The sequence below is a fragment of the Pseudorca crassidens genome, chromosome X, assembly GCF_039906515.1.
Source record: "Pseudorca crassidens isolate mPseCra1 chromosome X, mPseCra1.hap1, whole genome shotgun sequence".
Classification (NCBI taxonomy): domain Eukaryota; kingdom Metazoa; phylum Chordata; class Mammalia; order Artiodactyla; family Delphinidae; genus Pseudorca; species Pseudorca crassidens.
In genome coordinates, this window is record NC_090317.1 from 89,550,406 (window position 1) to 89,565,689 (window position 15,284).

A 15,284-nucleotide genomic window follows, 5' to 3' on the forward strand; every position below is an offset into this window, starting at 1 on the left:
TGGACCAATGTCCTGAACTCACCTCTCCCACCTCAGAGGCACAGACCTGACACCCGCCTGGAGCAACAAGATCCTGTTAGTCACACGGCTCAGAAGAAAAGGGAGAGAAAAAGAAGAAAGAAATAAAAAATAAAATAAAATAAATTTATTAAAATAAATTTTTTAAAAAATATTATTAACAATAAATAAATATTTTAAAGTAATAAAAAAGAAAGAAAGAAAGAAGAGAGCAACCAAACCAAAAAAGCAAATCCACCAATGATAACAAGTGCTAAAAACTATACTAAAAAAGAAAAAAATAAAAGACAGATAGAATCCTAGGACAAATGATGAAAGCCAAGCTATACAGACAAAATCACACAAAGAAGCATACACGTACACACTCACAAAAAGAGAAAAAGGAAAAAAAATATATAAAGGAAGAGAGCAACCAAATCAATAAGCAAATCTACCAATGATAATAAACTCTAAATACTAAACTGAGATAAACATAAAGCCAGAAACAAATTAGATGCAGAAAGCAAACCCCAAGTCTACAGTTGCTCCCAAGGTCCACCACCTCAATTTTGGGATGATTCATTGTCTATTCAGGTATTCCACAGATGCAGGGTACATCAAGTTGATTGTGGAGATTTAATCTGCTGCTCCTGAGGCTGCTGGGAGAAATTTCCCTTTCTCTTCTTTGTTCACACAGCTCCTGGGGTTCAGCTTTGGATTTGGCCCCACCTCTGCATGTAGGTTGCCTGAGGGCATCTTTGGGAAGTCTGAGATCTTCTGCTTGCGTTCAGTAGATGTTCTGTAGGAGTTGTTCCATGTGTAGATGTATTTCTGATGTAGTTGTGGGGAGGAAGGTGATCTCCATGTCTTACTCCTCTGCCATCTTGAAGGTCTCTCACCTCAATAGGATATTTGGTGGTTGTGTGTTTAGATAATGAAACCTTGATTATATAATATATGTGGTAATGCAAAGGGCCAAAAATATCCATGGCACACTTAACGTAGAAGAATAAAGCAGGATAACTTGCTTTACCAAATACCAAGACTTATAGAGCTATTGTCATTAAGTACTGGCACAAGTATAGACAAGTAAACTGAGACACACTAGAACACACCAAAGCACTCTCACATATATGGATACTTATTTTATGACAAAATGGTATTAGAAAGGAGTGGATGAAGGAAGATTTTTTTTTGATAAATGGTGTTGAGACAATGGGGTATCCATATGGTAGACAAAATTAAGTGGAACCCTATTTCATACCAACACCAGGTAGATTATAGACCTAAAAAGCAAGTGGCAAAACTATACAACTTTTTGAAAATTATATATGAGAATACCCTCATACCCTTGGAGTAGGGAGAAAATATTTGCAAAATATGTAACCCATAAGGACTTGTATCCAGAATATATATTTAAAAAAATTTCCAACACATCGATGAGACAGACAGCCCAATAGAAAAGTGAGGAAAAGACTTGAAAAGTCACTTCACAAAGAAGGAAATACAAATGATCAATAATCATAAAGTACACCCATTTGTATATATAAAATTTTAAAATATGACAAATTATAGAAGAAGATATGAATCAATAGTAACTTTTAGACACTATTGGTGGGAATGTACATTGGTACAAGCACTTCATAAAACAGTTTGGCATTATCAATTAAAATGGAAGATATACTTACACTATGACCCAATAGGTATATCCTGGGTAATTAACAGAACAGAAATGTGTGAACATATACAAAAATGGTATGAAGCTTTATTCATAACAGCCAAAAACTAGATACAATCTAAATTCCCTTTAATGTGGAAGGACAAATTTTTCTGATTTATATAATAAACTGCCATACCTCTGTGAAAATAAAGATATTATAGTACATGAAACAACATGGATAAATCTCAGAAATATAATCCAGTCATAAATTTCAAGACAGATAAAATTTAACCACAGTGTTTAGGGATGCACACCTAGGTGGTAAAGGTATAAAGAAATGCTAAAAAATCACACCATATTTAACTTTTAGCAGGGTGGAGGGGTGTGTGATAAGAAGGAACACAGGTAGGAGGCCCTTCCTGGGTGCTGACTTTGTTTTTTCTCTTATCCCAGTGATGGTTATACATAGTATTCACTTTGTCATAATTCATTGAGCTATATACTCACGATTTATGTATGATACTTACATTTCACTATTTTAAAAAATCCTTAAAAACAAAAAATGGAGGCTATCTGACAAACTTTCTCAGCTTGCCACCCCCCTTGCTGGTAAATGCATCTCTGTGTACACTCATTGTTGCCTTTTCCTCTCTAGCCTCAAAGGTAAGGCATCTCTTCTGTCTCCTCTGAGCCCTTTTGCCACCAAATTGTCCTCTTTCTCCAACATCTTTGACCTCTCATTCCACTGCTTCATCCTATAAATATGCTAAAACAATCTAATATGTCCCCACATTTTTCTTTCCTTCTTCTTTTTCCCATTCCACCTTCCTTTCTCTCTTCACAAACTTTAAAAGGTTAATTTACACACACTCTCTCTCCATTTCATTCTTCAATCAATTGAAATCTGGTTTCCACACTTTGTCTCACTGCCCCCACTCTCTTTAAGTTCAACAATGACCTCCTTCCTAATCATCATTGGCTAAGTTTCAGGTGTCATCTTTTTTGGCCCTTTTTATTGTATTTGATATTAGTAACCACATTCCTTGAAATCCTCTCCCGCTTTGGCTTCCAGGACACTGCTCTTTCTTGGATTTCCTTCTGCTTCTGTTACTATTACTAAGAAAAAATATATTTTATAGCTAACAGTCATATATATTTCTATGTCCTCAGCAACTTTCTAGGCATTTACATATATTAACTTGTTTAATCCTCATACAACCTTATAAAATAGATACTATTGCTATCATATCTTTTTACAAGTAAAGAAATGGAGGTACCTAAGGTCATCAAGATAAAGTGGCAGGGGTGGAATTTGAACCTAGGCAGTCTGAATCCAAAATCTGTTCTCTTAACTTCTACCTCTCTTGCGTACACAGTTGCCATTGAAGGTTTTCTTTCCTCTCTCTATTATTTAACTGTTGGTGTTCCCTGGAATTTATCTGCTCTTCTCACTCTAAAAGTTCTCTTTAGCTAATCTTGTCCACTCTCAGGATTTAAAAGACCATCTATAAGGCAATGATCCCCAAATCTATACCAACCACCCTGACTTCTCTGCTAAGTTCAGGACTGGCCTCATGCATCCTGTGGAAGGTCTTAGGGCCACATGCTTAGAAGGATCCTGCACTTGGTTTAATGCTCTATTGTCACTGCTTTGAAATTCTTTTTTTTTTAATTTTTGAATTTCATTTTATTTATTTTTTTATACAGCAGGTTCTTATTAGTCATCAATTTTTTTTTAGTCCATGAAGATTATCAGGTTTATTGAACAATGTAAGTAACATGGAGTTGCTGAGATTGCCAACAGCCACATGTCCTCTTTTTCCTCCATTATCTTGATAAATACACAATAAGAGCGAGTAAATGGAAGCAAAATAAGTATGTAGCAAAAGAGGCATAAAATTTTTATGATGTGATTATAGTTGTCACCAATAAAATTGGTATCAGATGTGTTACATTCTAAAAAGAACATAAATGCTACATTAGTTTAATAACAATCAAAACATCATTTTTACACCAAATAATACAAGTAACTATAAAACATAAAGGCCATATACACATGTGCACAGGAAGCAGAAAATTGGAATTCACAGTCAATTGTTTTTATTTCATAGCTTAATATTTCAAGGTGAAAAAACTTGTAGTATTATGTGTCCACAATTCTATGGAAATTTACCCACTTTCCCCAAATAACTCACGCCAATTCTCACATCATGGTGGGGGTGGGGGTGGAGTGACAGGTAGAAAAATATCATTATAATGATCAGACATAGACATGTAAAAGTAAGTTAAACATTGCAATCATATCAAGGATGGTAGAGGGCATGGGTTGAGAGAGCAAAGACAGTTATATTTTGGAAAGTTTATACTTATGACATTCTTGAAAAGAAATTTTAGTACATTCTTTTAGAGATCATCAATTAATGATCAATCCTCCTATAGATTATTTACTATGTAGGAAACAGACAACTCAGGATTTTAACCCAACTGAAATTTTCAAGCGTATATCAAGTTCATTTTCTTTTAATTAAAAAAAATTTATTTAACATCTTTATTGGAGTATAAGTGCTTTACAATGGTGTGTTAGTTTCTGCTTTATAACAAAGTTAATCAGTTATACATATACACATGTTCCCATATCTCTTCCCTCTTGCATCTCCCTCCCTCCCACTCTCCCTACCCCACCCCTCTAGGTGGTCACAAAGCACCAAGCTGATCTCACTGTACCATGCGGCTGCTTACCACTAGCTATCTATTATATGTTTGGTAGTGTATATATGTCCATGCCACGCTCTCACTTTGTCACCGCTTACCCTCCCCCTCCCCATATCCTCAAGTCCAGTCTCTAGTAGGTCTGTGTCTTTATTCCCGTCTTGCCCCTAGTTTCTTCAGGACCATATTTTTTTGTCTTAGATTCCATATATGTGTGTTAGCATACGGTATTTGTTTTTCTCTTTCTGACTTACTTCACTCTGTATGACAGACTGTAGGTCCAACCACCTCACTACAAATAACTCAATTTCGTTTCTTTTTATGGCTGAGTAATATTCCATTGTATAAATGTGCCACATCTTTACCCATTCATCTATTGATGGACACTTAGGTTGCTTCCATGTCCTGGCTATTGTAAATGGAGCTGCAATGAACATTTTGGTACATGACTCTTTTTGAATTATGGTTTTCTCAAGGTACATGCCCAGTAGTGCGATTGCTGGGTCGTATGGTGCTTCTATTTTTAGTTTTCTAAGGAACCTCCACACTGCTCTCCATAGTAGCTGTATCAATTTACATTCCCACCAACAGTGCAAGAGGGTTTCCCTTTTCTCCACACCTCTCCAGAATTTATTGTTTCTTGATTTTTTGATGATGGCCATTCTAAATGGTGTGAGGTAATACCTCATTGTAGTTTTGATTTACATTTCTCTAATGATTAAAGATGTTGAACATTCTTTCATGTGTTTTGTTGGCAATCTGTATATCTTCTTTGGAGAAATGTCTATTTAGGTCTTCTGCCCATTTTTGGATTGGGTGGTTTGTTTTTTAGATACTGAGCTGCATGAGCTGCTTGTAAATTTTGGAGATTAAGCCTTTGTCAGTTGCTTCATTTGCAAATATTTTCTCCCATTCTGAGGGTTGTCTTTTCATCTTGTTTATGGCTTCCTTTGCTGTGCAAAAGCTTTGAAGTTTCATTAGGTCCCATTTGTTTATTTTTGTTTTTATTTCCATTTCTCTAGGAGGTGGGTCAAAAAGTATCTTGCTGTGATTTATGTCATAGACTGTTCTGCCTATGTTTTCCTCTAAGAGTTTGATAGTGTCTGGCCTTACATTTAGGTCTTTAATCCATTTTGAGTTTATTTTTGTGTATGGTGTTAAGGAGTGTTCTAATTTCATACTTTTACATCTACCTGTCCAGTTTTCCCAGCACCACTTATTGAAGAGGCTGTCTTCTCTCCACTGTATATTCTTGCCTCCTTTATCAAAGATAAGATGACCATATGTGCGTGGGTTTATCTCTGGGCTTTCTATCCTGTTCCATTGATCTATATTTCTGTTTTTGTGCCAGTACCATACTGTCTTGATTACTGTAGCTTTGTAGTATAGTCTGAAGTCTGGGAGCCTGATTCTTCCAGCTCCAGTTTTCGTTCTCAAGATTGCTTTGGGTATTTGGGGTCCTTTTTGTTTCCATACAAATTGTGAAATTTTTTTCTTCTAGTTCTGTGAAAAATGTCAGTGGTAGTTTGATAGAGATTGCATTGAATCTGTAGATTGCTTTGGGTAGTAGAGTTATTTTCACAATGTTGATTCTTCCAATCCAAGAACATGGTATATCTCTCCATCTGTTTGTATCATCTTTAATTTCTTTCATCAGTGTCGTATAATTTTTTGCATACAGGTCTTTTGTCTCCTTAGGTAGGTTTATTCCTAGATATTTTATTCTTTTTGTTGCAATGGTAAATGGGAGTGTTTTCTTAATTTCACTTTCAGATTTTTCATCATTAGTGTATAGGAATGCCAGAGATTTCTGTGCATTAATTTTGTATCCTGCTACTTTACCAAATTCATTGATTAGCTCTAGTAGTTTTCTGGTAGCATCTTTAGGATTCTCTATGTATAGTATCATGTCACGTGCAAACAGTGACAGCTGTACTTCTTCTCTTCCGATTTGGATTACTTTTATGTCTTTATTATTCTCTGATTGCTGTGGCTAAAACTTCCAAAACTATGTTGAATAAGAGTGGTGGGAGTGGGCAACCTTGTCTTGTTCCTGATCTTAGTGGAAATGGTTTCAGTTTTTCACCATTGAGGACGATATTGGCTGTGGGTTTGTCATATATGGCCTTTATTATGTTGAGGAAAGTTCCCTCTATGCCTACATTCTGGAAGGAGTCATCAATTTTATACACATCAGTGTATACATGTCAATCCCAATCACCCAATTCATCACACCCCCACCCCCACCCTCCTTTGAAATTCTTAATAATTTTTGAACAAGTGGCTCTGCATTTTAATTTTGCAATGGGACTTGAAAATTATGCAGCTGGTCCTGCCTAAGCTTCTGACATATATTCAACTGCCCAGTGTACAGCTCTACCTCTCTGTCAAAATCTGCACTCATGTCTTTCCTATCTGAACCTTTCTCATATTCTATCTGGTATCCTATCTTCAGTTGATGCTAACATCCAGTCACCCAACGCAGAAACCTGAGAACCATCTTTCATTTCTCTTTGTCACTCCATCTCTACATCCAATCCTGCCAGGACCTGCCACCTTAACTTTCTACCTTTTCCTTGAATCATCTTTTCCTTTTCATTACTGCTGCCATTATCTTTTGTCTAGAATACTACAATGCTCCTCTTTAAAAGTTTGTCCTACTTCTAGTCTTACCCTTTCAAACCCATCTTTCATAATGCTACCAAGCAGGGCTACCACATTGCATAATTCCAGGTAACATCATTCACACTGTACAATATAGTAGCCTTACTAACAAGACTGATTTTTCTTAAATGCAAATATGATTATGTTAGTACCCTTCTGAAAACTCTTCAATGGCACCCCAGTAATACAGGATAAATTCCAAGCTCCTTAGCATTCCATTCAAGCATTCCATGATCCAGGCCTCAACAATGTCTCCTGTCCTTCATCTCATGTTCTATCAATACAGACCTATGCTCAGAATTCCCTGTTCACACCATGCTTTTTCCTCTGCCTGAAATGTTCTCTCCCCAGCCTTCTATTCCTTAACCCTTTTCATCTGGGTAATTTCTATTTCTGCTTCAGAACTCAGTTCAAACAATCTCATTCAGGAAGCTTAGTCTGAAGCTTAGTCTGAAGCTTAACCCTCAACCCCAGGCTGGTCTAGGAATCCCTTCCTCTATCATAGCACTTGTAACTTGTAACACTCTATGATCATTGTTTGTTTATATTCCCCCACCTCTGAGTATAAGCTTCTTAAGAGCTGATACTCAGTGTTCTCAACACCTAACCAAGTGTTAACCCAGGCTGAATTGACCCAAACAAAGACAAACTCTACACTAACCTCAGGATAGTAAATGTTTTTTTCAGAAATCCTCTTAGGACTGTTCAAAATGGCAAAGAGTATGCAAGTAGCCCCATCAGAGAGGAAGAAAATGATAAATATATCCAGGTCTTATATGAAGCTAGTATGCAGTATTTCAGTCATACTGATTGTAAAAAATATTGAAATATTTTCATACTAGCCATTAAACAGCTATTTAGTACTGAGGCTCTCCAACTCCTTCCACCACTCTTCTGGGCCCTTCCCTAAGATTCTCCCAGACCTCTCTGCGATCCAGCCCAACAGGGGCTCCCAGAACCCTGCTCTAGCACTAATGTCTCTTCTGATTGATTATTGCCCCTGCTAAGCCAGTTATTAAAATATTTTGAAGATTACCTCTAAAATTACACTTCCTCAGTTGTGAAGCACTTCCTCTCACAATATTTTCAGCTAATCTTTACGTTTCAGAGTCCTAGGGACCCTGGTTGCTAGGCTTAGACCCTAAGCCGGATAACCAAACATCCACTAGAAAGAGTACATGACATTCAAACAGATATGTAGCATTATCAGGACTGATGTTTTTCAAGCTTTCTCTGGCATTGGATCACCCCCTTTTTTCTTTTTTTTAAAAATAAATTTATTTGGCTGCTTTGGGTCTTTGTTGCTGTGCGGGGGCTTTCTCTAGTTGTGGTGAGTGAGGTCTACTCTTCGTTGTGGTGCACGGGCTTCTCATTGTGGTGGCTTCTCTTGTTGTGGAGCACAGCCTCTAGGCATGCGGGCTTCGGTACTTGTAGTGTGTGGCCTTCAATAGTTGTGTTCAAATAATTAGTATCTGAACTAGGTCTCAGTAGTTGTGGTGCATGGGCTTAGTTGCTCTGTGGCATGTGGGATCTTCCCGGACCAGGGCTTGAACCTGTGTCCCCTGCATTGACAGGCGGATTCTTAACCACTGTGCCACCAGGGAAGTCCTCCCCCCTTTTATTCAAATAAAATTTTTATGTGCATGGCAGGGCAATATACTACTAAGCTAATGTCCAAATACCTTTCTCTTTTCAGTAGAATGTATTAATAAACAAAACATGGAACCAGAAGGTTTGGAACAAATCCAAGGTTGTAGCATATTTAACAAGCTCCTTGTTGATTCTGATACACACTGAACGTTCATCTAAATTCATCATGGAGATGGGATGAGTTGCCAAGATGGAGAGGGCACACACTAGCCTGAAAGAGGAACAATGAGATCTTTGTTGCCAGAGCCTGATTACCAGGCTCTCTTGGACTGCCTAAGCCCCAAGATTCTGATATAATCGAAGGGAGGTGAAAGGATCCCACAAAGCAATTGATATTGGATTTCTGGCCAACACTGCTGAGTGGGAAGTCAAATAGGACATGTTAATTTTTTCTAATTTAATCCATTTAGATTTTTATTGCACTTTAAAAAATGGATATATATGGCAGTTCATCTAATAAGCCTAATACATGAGTTAAAAACCAATACTGTTTTGGCTTCTAAATATAATACCAACTCTGAAGCTACACTTAGTTCTGCAATAAATCTTTAGGTTTGTGTACCTCAAAGTGGCTCAAACATGAAACTTTCAAAATTGTACTTATAATCACAAAGCTTCTGTATTCAAAGTTTATCCCAACACCAACAGTAACATAAAATGAAGCAAGACTACAGTTACAATAAAATTCTATTTTTCTCTATTTCACAAATCAGAGAATCAATTTTATTTTAATTAAGCATTTAAAACATGTTATCTTATTTTTCATTAGACTCTTAATTTGAGATAATTATAGAGCCACATGGAGTTGTAAGAAATAATCCAGAGAGATCCTGTGGACCCTTCATTCAGTTTCCCCCAATGGTAACTATAGTACAGTACCACAACAATGATATTGACATTGATATGATCCACTGATCTCATTCAAATTTCTCCAGTATTACTTGTACTCATTTAAGTATATATTTAGTTCTATACAATTTATCATTTGTGTAGGTTGTGTATCGACCATCATAGTCAAGATACAGAATAGTTCCATCACCACAAGAATCTCTTGTTTTGCCATTTTATAACCATATCCACTTCCCTCTCTCAACCCTCCCCAGAACCAAAACTCTAAGTCCTGACAACTACTAAACTGTTCACAATTTCTATGATTTTGTCATTTAAATTTTTTTCCATAAATGGAATCATACTGTACATAACTTTTGGGGATTGGCTTTTTTTATTCAGCATAATTACCCGGAGATATTTTTTCTATTAATATATTTTTCAGTTTGCATTTGGTTCTTTTTTATAACTTCTATTTCCTTGCTGAGATTTTCTATTTTTTCATTTGTTTCTAGCATGCTCATAATCGCTCACTGAAGCATCTTTATAATGGCTTCTTTAAAATCTTTGTCAGATAATTCCAACATATGATTCATCTCTGTGTTGGCGTCATTCGATTGTCTTTTCCTTTTAGAGTTGTTTTCCTGGTTCTTGGTATGACAGGTGATTTTTTAATGTATCCTAGATATTTTGGCTATTGCGTTAGGAAAGTCTAGTCCTATGTAAATCCTCCACTTTAGCAGGCAGTCTCCTTGTTTAGTTTTAGCATGTAAGTCCTAGCCGATTTTTGTGTTCCATGATTCCAGTAACAGTTTAATCTTCAGAGCCTTTGCTGTGCTTTGATTGGCTTGGATTAACTGGTAGCTCTTGGGCTCCCATTGGTCTGTGCTGGTTTGGCTTGTGGAGGCAGAAGTTCCTTCCCCAGGATAGATTGTGTGGTGTCTCTAATTGGGGAAAGGGAGTCTCCATGAAGAAGAACACTTTCTGCACTTGGGCCACTTGTTGTTGCTGGATCCCTCCACCCAGGGCATCCTGGCCAGTCTGTGTTGGGGAGGGGATTCTCAGGACCATGGATGCAAAGAAGCTTCCAGGCTGGATCACTTGTTCTAGAGGGATCCCGCTTGCAGAAGGCTCCCTGGCTATCCAGTATCTCTCAGTGGGGAAGGGAATCTCAAGGACCACAGAACAAAGGGGTTTATTTCCAGGATTTATAGTTACACCTAGTGGGGAGGAGAAGAGAGCAATGATTCTATGCCATCTTATCTGGACCAGAAGACCTCTTTATTCTCTTTTATGCTAGTTAAGATGTCTGAGTATTGAACTAATCTCTTTCTTTTTATAAATGGTATAGAGCACTTAAAAATTATTGTTTTGCTCTACGTTTAAGAAACTTAACTTCATCTCTCATTTCTACAGCCAACTGGGTTATTCACCAATAAATTAACTGAGACATTCACTGGTGTTTTATTCAATATTATCACTTAGAAAAAATTTTTCTTGAAGTGTAACACAAATACAGAAAAGTGAACGAATTTTAAGTTTACACACCAGCAAATTACCACAAAATTAACACATTAATATAGTATTACTTTTGATTAAAAAATAACGTGGATATCTATTTCACAAAAATGTGAACATACTTAACACTACTGAACTGTACACTTAAAAATGATTAAGGTGGTAAATTTTATGTTATATGTTTTTTACCAAATTAAAAAAAAAAGGAATCTGTGGAGACAAAACACCTAACTTCTGAAAAATACCAACAATGCCTCCAGACTCACAGCCTAGCAGAGGTGACTGGAGCAAATTCCTAGTATGTCTTCAGCTCCTTTTCCTCCTACATATTCAGTCAAACAGTTATTGATGGTTTTTATCTATGAAAGAAAATAAAGAAATGTGGCATCTGTTGCACCTTAAGTGTTGTGGGAAAAGCAAAGCACAGCTGCTCTAGCTGAAGTCGGGGTGGTATAGCAGCCCTGCCATTTTCACTTGACTTTTCATCACACAGTCATCCTGTCAGCAGGACTGTTGTGAAAATTAAGTGAAATAAAATAGGTGAAAGGTCTTCTACATGGCAGGTGTTCTTTAAAAGTTTGTTGAATATGGAGACAAATGAGAGGGTAATACAGACTCATAAACACATGCTGCGGACATCTCTAAAGAGGAAAACCAGGGAAGAACAGTCAAGAAGTAGGACTTACTTTGTGTGCGAAGCATCATTTTTGGATAATGATTTATAAATGATATCCCATTTAACCCTCTACAATTAATGCTAAAGAACTATTAATTTTCCCACTTGACAAATGAAAAAACTGAAGCTCAGTAGGGCATATATCTTTTTGGATTATAGTTTGCTCCAGATATATGCCCAGGAGTGGGATTGCTGGACCGTATGGTAGCTCTATTTTTAGTTTTTTAAGGAACCTCCATACTGTTCTCCACAGTGGCTGGACCAGTTTACATTCCCACCAACAGTGTAGGAGGGTTCCCTTTACTCCACACCCTCTCCAGCATTTATTGTTTGTAGATTTTTTGATGAGAGCCATTCTGATGGGTGTGAGGTGATACCTCATTGTATCAATAGTTTTGATTTGCATTTCTCTAATAATCAGTGATGTTGGGAATTTTTTCATGTGCTTTTTAGCTATCTGTATGCCTTTTGGAGAAAACCATAATTCAAAAAGATACATGCACCCCAATGTTCATTGCAGCACTATATACAATAACCAGGACATGGAAGCAACCTAAATGTCCATCAACAGAGGAATGGATAAAGAAGATATGGTACATACATACAGTGGAATATTACTCAGCCATAAAAAAGAACGAAATACATTTGTAGCAACATGGATGGACCTAGAGATTGTCATACTGAATGAAGTAAGTCAAAGAGAGAAAGACAAATATCATATGATATCACTTATATGTGGAATCTAAAAAAAAAAGGGTACAAATGAACTTATCTACAAAACAGAAATAGAGTTACAGATGTTGAAAACAAACTTATCATTACTGGGGATAAAGGGGGGAGGGATAAATTGGAAGATTGGGATTGACATATACACAGTACTATATATAAAACAGATAGGGCTTCCCTGGTGGCGCAGTAGTTGAGGGTCTGCCTGCCAATGCAGGGGACGTGGGCTCGTGTCCCGGTCCGGGAGGATCCCACATGCCGCAGAGTGGCTGGGCCCATGAGCCATGGCTGCTGAGCCTGTGCGTCTGGAGCCTGTGCTCCGCAACGGGAGGGGCCACAGCAGTGAGAGGCCCGCGTACTGAAAAAAAAAATCAACAAAAAAACAAAAAAACAAAAAAAACAGATAACTAATAAAGACCTACTGTATAGCACAGGGAACTCTACTCAATACTCTGTAATGGCCTATATGGAAAAAGAATCTGAAAAAGAGTGGATATATGTATATGTATAACTGATTCACTTTGCTGTACACCTAAATCTAACACAACACTGTAAAACAACTATACTCCAATAAAAAAATTAAATTAAAAAAAAGAAAGATTAGTGCAACTAGGCCTATGGACACAAAGTTTAAAAAATAAAGTAACAGAACCAGGATTTGAATATCTACTCTTCTAGCCTAGTTACAAAGCCAAGCTTGTCCAAAGAATAAGGCTCAAACCCATTTTCATGGAGTGCAATAATCCAGCCCCAGCAGATCTTCCCAGCCTTCTCTCTCCACTTCTCCACCTTGTATTTTACACTCTAGTAACTGAATAATCAATCCCTCTCTCATCCTTACCCCCTTAACCAACCATTACACCTTTACATGCTGCTGTTTCTCACTTCTGTGCTTTGTTCCTAATGCCCTCAACTTGGCATCCTCTCCCTCTCCTAGTTACATGGCTAAGTCACCTCTTCTTGGAAATCTTCTCAAATCCCCATTGTCCCTGTCTCCTTAACCTGCCCACCCTCATATACTCCCACTATTCTCTTTGCTTATTTATATTGAATTGCTGTTGTATATTTACTTCTATGTGAGCTCCTTGAAGGCAAGAACCATTTCTTATTCATCTATATTGGTCTAACATGATTCCTGGAACATACTTGTTATCCAATAAATGTTTGTTCAATGAATAAATGATTGAGTGAACAGATAAATGACTCTAAACAGTGTTTTTTCCTCTTCAGCCATTCATCTATCTTGTTCTGAATTTTGGAACCATATTCTTGTGCAAACCACCTCTGCAGTTATTATTTATTTAATATTTTTCTTTAACTCAAGTCACTTTTCAATATTTTTAATCAACTTAGCCTTGTTCTAAGCAGTATCTATAGAATCATGGGCTGTATGTATATACATATACATATCTCCAATACATATTTCAGTTACATTAAGATGACTATTGAAATTTTTAAAATGCTTATCCTTTTACCTCTTAAATCACCTTGTGACCCTCCAGTGGTATACATACCATGCTAAGGAAATAATCACCTAACGTCACTGCTGCTGTTGCATGCAGCCTGGATCTGATGGGCAGAGGAAGCTGGGGAGGTAAATGGCAGCTGGATACCCTTGTGCTAATATAACTAGGGCAGGTGACTGAGTCAATACTGAGACGATCTTGACTAAGGAAAGAAATCCCTAAACAGCAGCAGTTGCCCATGACACTGCTTGACCAGTCTCTGGAGTATGTAATCCCAGACTTGACCCTGGGATGTCCATGTGATGCAAGGGGTTAAGCCCAGCTATTCCTGGCCCCATCACAATGTACCTGTTTTGTTAAAATTGAGTTCTGGCCCCAAGTTGTGAGTTCAAGCCTTCCCTGGGTGGTACACAGTGTGTAGTACTGAATATGAGACAGTATAGCCTAGTGCTGATTCTTAACTGGATGACCTGGAGCAAATTTTCTGAACTTAAATTTTCTCACCTGTAAAATATGTATGTTATATATATACCTCATGCAATGGTTCTCAATCCTGGCTGTACATTATAATTATCTGGGGAGATTTTTTAAAAATATTTTTTTCAGAAATTGTAATTTAATTGGTGCAGTGGAGCTTGGGCCCTGATACTGCTTTTCAAGTTGTCCAATGTGCAGCTAAGGTTGAGAATCACTGAGTTGATTGGAGAATTAAATGAAAGCATTTATAAAGCACCTGGAACATGGTAAATACACAAGAAATGTAAGCTATTATTAATGTTATCATCATTACTAACAGGCTTATTCTTTGGTTATCCTTTCTAGTTTCCATTCTGGTAGCCTATCCACAACATGCCTTACTCTGAGAAGCCCACACATCTCCTGCCCCAAAGACCAGGCCAGCTGTCTGAATCATGTTTTCTGATGATGGCTTTGAACATCATCCTCTGCCTTCATAGCACAACCTCTGTGCCTGGGACCACACGTATTCCACACACCCTGATTGAAACCACCCATGACCAGGTTTCTGGGTGATTGTGAACAAGCCCCCTGGCCTGCTTCTCTGTAGAATGAGGTAGAGCAATGGCAATCACACATTGCCTCCTCCCTCCCTTATCCAGGGACATCAGGTTACAAGAGAACAAGCTGTTCTTCTATCTTAGTAATGGGGTGGGGGAAGGGGATGAGGCCAGCTGTATGCATATGAGTCGCATATGAGCTGCATATGAAACTCAGGTGAGTTTTCTGTTATGGAGGGTGTTTTTCTTTTTTTTCCCATACCATCAGTGACTGAAGCTGGTTTTGAGCCTAAGGAAGGCTGTTAACGTGGCTACATGCTAATGATCATCCTAAAGGCAATAGTTAGTGTTTATTGAATGTCATGCACTGTGTC